Here is a 4,116-nt window from a genome sequence, read left to right as displayed (position 1 = left end):
CACACACACCTCAACTTTTGCTCAGAACCCTGATGTCCTTCTCCCTTTCATATGCACTAAAATCATCATTGTAAAATGCAGGTGTTCTGGAACAAACTACCTGGGTTCCGATCTTGACTGCCATATATTAGCTTATGACTTTGGTCAAGTTATTTAACTCTGATGTGTTTCAAGTTTATGACCTCTGAAATGGGAATAATAACGCTCATTTTATAATATGTTATGCAGTGTAAACAAGATGATGTGTATACAGCTTTTAGAACAGTAAGCTTTTTAGAATACTGAGAAAGCTGTAGAATATAAAGCTTGTTCTTTTTATTTATTTATTATTTTAAGTTGGCTCCATGCCCCATGTGGGGCTCGAACTCACAACCCTGATATCAAGAGTTGTAGGCTCCACGGAGGCAGCCAGCCACCCCAAGAATATAAAGCCTTTTATAATACTAAAAGTTGAGTAACAGTCTCAATTACTACTTTTTTACACCCCCCCCCAAAAAAAGCTTATTCTTCCTCATTCTCCCTTCCTTAAGATACTGCCATCTCTACATTCTCCAAATTGTCTTTGTCCCATCCCTTTTTCACGAAGATTCTAACAGTAGCTCCACCCCCCCCACCCCCCCACCCCCTTTGCCTTCTCTCTTCTACCCAGTGGGAGGCAAAGACTGGGCCATAGTCTAAAGAACATCTAATTGAATACCTGGGGTTTGTTCTTTCCTTCTTCTGTGACAGTTTCTGAGTTTTTAAAACAACTTTATTCACACATATTTTATGTATCATAAAACTCACAGGGCGCCTGGGTAGCTCAGTCGGTTAAGTGTCTGAATTTGACTCAGGTCATGATCTCACGGTTTGTGAGTTCGAGCCCCGCGTCAGGCTCTATGCTGACAGCTCAGAGCCTGGAGCCTGCTTCAGATTCTGTGTCTCCTTCTCTGCCCCTCCTCTCTCTCTCTCTCTCTCTCAAATATAAATAAACATTAAAAATTTTTTAAAAAACTCTTCAAAAAAACCTCACTCGTTTTAGGTGTACAAATCAGTGATTTTTAGTTACTTTACCTAGTGATGCAATCATCAAAATAAATCCTTTTTTTTTTTTTTAAATACAGAACATGTCATGAATTTGCACATCATCCTTGTGCAGGGGCCATGCTAATCTTCTCTCTTCCATTCCAATTTTAGTATATGTGCTGCCAAAGCGAGCACAGAATAAATCAGTTTTAGATCATTTGTATACCCCCCCCCCACCATAGGATCTCTTATGCCCTTTTACAGTTAATCTCCCTTCCCACCTCCAGCTTGAGGCAATCATAAATCTGCTGTTTGTTTTTATAAATTTGCCCTTTCTGGGCATCGTAGATATATGGAATCATTCCATAGGTGGTCTCTCGTGTCTAACTTCTTTTACTCAGCATAATTTTTCAGATTTATCCATGATACAGCATATATTAATAGTTCACTACTTTCTGTCAGCCGTCAAGTCAGAATGACTTCTGCCATGTCTGCAAGAATTAGATTACATGAACATATTGGTGATATATAATTAAACCTAACTATTATTACACCTGCAATGCTCTAGGCACTGGCCAAGTGCTTTATTTGCATCATAGAATTTCAACTTCACAACAGCCTATGGGCTAACGAGATGATACTATCATATACATTTTTAAGTCGAGGACACAAGTATAGAAATGTGAACAGAGTTGCCCAAGGTCACAAAGCAAGTGAGTGGTGGGGGGGGGGGGGACGGACTCAAATCTAAGTCTGTGTGACTCTAGGGCCAAAGCCAAAGTCACCGTCAAAATTAACGAGGGGTTTGGGGTTCCATACCCGTCCATCGTCACAGAAACAGAACCCAGGGACAGCATTCACGTTAAAGTGCACCAAACAGTCGGAGAAATGGTCTGCTTCGTCAACTGTAAATCCCCACTTGTATGTAAGGAACTGTTACCCCATCATTTTCTCCATACCGGATGCTGCTCCTGTTCTGGGGACATCTGACTCCTTTGGGAAAGAGCTGGTGTCATGAAGGACGCAGTTCTATAGATAAAGATTTCTAATGTTTGAACAGATTTTCCTGGGCACTGTCCTAAGGCATCCCCAGGCCAGGCAGCTCAGGAAAACAGGTTGGACCTTCCCCCATCACCCCGTCTGGCAGGAAATGAACATGCAGGGAAAAAACTCCTCAAGATCCGTGCCTCCCACTGTTAACAGTTTGTAGGTTGGAACTCATGGTAACAATGAAGGTGGGCCATTCTAATCTACCATCCCGGGGAACGGGGAACGTGAGGTTCTGCTCAGTAGGAAGATTCTGCTGCTACAGGCAGAAACACTCTTCTCTGAAGATTTCTAAAGAAGCCTCCAATTCTTATTTAAAGTCATAGAACCTCTGTGAGGTTTTGTGATGAATCCCAGGCCCCACATGTATGAGCAGCCTCAGACTGGAGACATTCACTTTCAAACATGTGTTGTTGTTATTATAAATTCGTGAAGAACATTGGTTTTAGTAATAATAAATACTGCAATAAGTCACGCTTCCAATCTGTCCTAGTATTTCTGAATAATATTTAACCACCCTCATTAGTCGCAGAAGGAAGGGTCCTCAGAGGGAAAGGTCTCATTCCACCAAGGGACCCTGGGGATCACAGGAGGTGCCTACGTGGTCTGGGAAGGGGTGGGCGTGAGAACCCAGGTTTTCAGGCCCTTGAAAAGATCCAGGAAAAGCAAGCACTCCCACAAATCCTGTTCTGGCTCAACAGCAACTAACTTAGGGAATGGAGTCTCTTATTAATAGCACTCCACTGGTCGTGTACAATGCCCTTCCGGCATCATTTATTTGTTGAATGAAAAGAACAATTTGTGGCTGTTTGATGTCAGGGTAGCGGCTCCCCTTGGCGGGGTAGTGAGATCCTGTGTTCTGCTTCTTGAGCTGTTGCTGATGTCACAGGTGTGTTCACTTTGTGATACTTTGTGGATTTTAGCCACTTTGGGGTACATAATATTACAACAAAACTTATCCAAAAAGACACGAATAAAGAGAAATATTTTAGAATGAAAGAGCCTAGTGCGGAGCCTGTCATGTAGTAGGTGGATATCACATGAGTGTTTATCGAATGAATGACCTCATTCGATCCGATCGGGTGGGGCAAGCAAACGCCTAGAGTACTGTTACTGTTGTCACTATTAACCTTTCTTAGCAGATTACAAGTTCAGGCCTCTGCCCCGGTCCCGCGGTCGGTTAAGTCGCAGAGCCCGGAGCCTCCGTTCTTCTCCGGAGCAGAACAGGAAGAGAAGAGGGTGGGTCACTGCCCCATTTCGACTTGGCCGCCACGCGGGCTGCCGAGGCCCTGGGCGAGGAGGCCGAGGAGGCCGGGCGGGCCGAGCGAGCTCCGGGACGCGATCCGCCCGGAGGAGGCCTCGCCACGCCTCCTCCCGGCTCGCGGGGTCCCTGCCGCCGTCTCTGGGGCTTCAGGTTCATTCTCACTTGGCCGGCCCCGCCTGTCCTCCCGGCAGGGTCCGTCCATCCGTCCACCTGTGTCTTCACTGTCTCCCGCCCACCTTCACACTCTAGTCCCCTATCCTGAACAACGGCCGCGGGACCTACCCCGGAAAAAGCACCCAATTTACCATCGCTCCTGGATATCTTCCCCAGCTGGAGATGGCGGCGGGAGGAAGCACAGAACTGTGAGAACAATACAGCCTTTTCTCACGCGGACCACAAAGAAAGCCTCCCACCCCGGGCTCCCGGTTACCTGGACTTAAGGCACAAGCTCGCCTGAGGACCTGGCACAGAGTAACCGATCGATCGAGTCGCACAGATCCTGGCCCCTACACCCAGCTGTGGGACCTCGCAGAAGTCACTCACTCATTCTATGCCTCGGTTTCCTCATCTGCAAAATTAGAATAACAACACTGCCCAACCCTAGGGGTGTTGTGAGGGCTGAATGAGAGAGGCTTTGCAAAGCACAGCATCCAACATAGTGGGTGCTGGACAATACTTCCCTTACTTTCCCCTCCCCTTCAGCCAAACTATGTTCCCAACATCTCTCTCGCATCTCCCGCGGAGGAAATCCCTCGCTCTGCCCGCCGGGGTCAGGGACATCCTGTGGGACCAGGACGAGT

The 4,116-nt window shown here is 46.6% G+C and overlaps 1 non-coding gene across 1 annotated transcript; it reads right to left on the bottom strand.

Annotated features, from left to right (window-relative positions):
• Window positions 1–1,093: 1,093 nt before the first annotated feature.
• Window positions 1,094–1,200, bottom strand: LOC111559582. The gene has a single exon (XR_002740711.1). It is a non-coding gene; the product is annotated as a U6 spliceosomal RNA (small nuclear RNA).
• Between the last annotated feature and the right edge of the window lie 2,916 nt (window positions 1,201–4,116).

The sequence above is a fragment of the Felis catus genome, chromosome A2, assembly GCF_018350175.1.
Source record: "Felis catus isolate Fca126 chromosome A2, F.catus_Fca126_mat1.0, whole genome shotgun sequence".
In the NCBI taxonomy this organism is placed as follows: domain Eukaryota; kingdom Metazoa; phylum Chordata; class Mammalia; order Carnivora; family Felidae; genus Felis; species Felis catus.
Note: the sequence above shows the minus strand (reverse complement) of the source record. Positions and strands in the feature narration are given on the sequence as shown.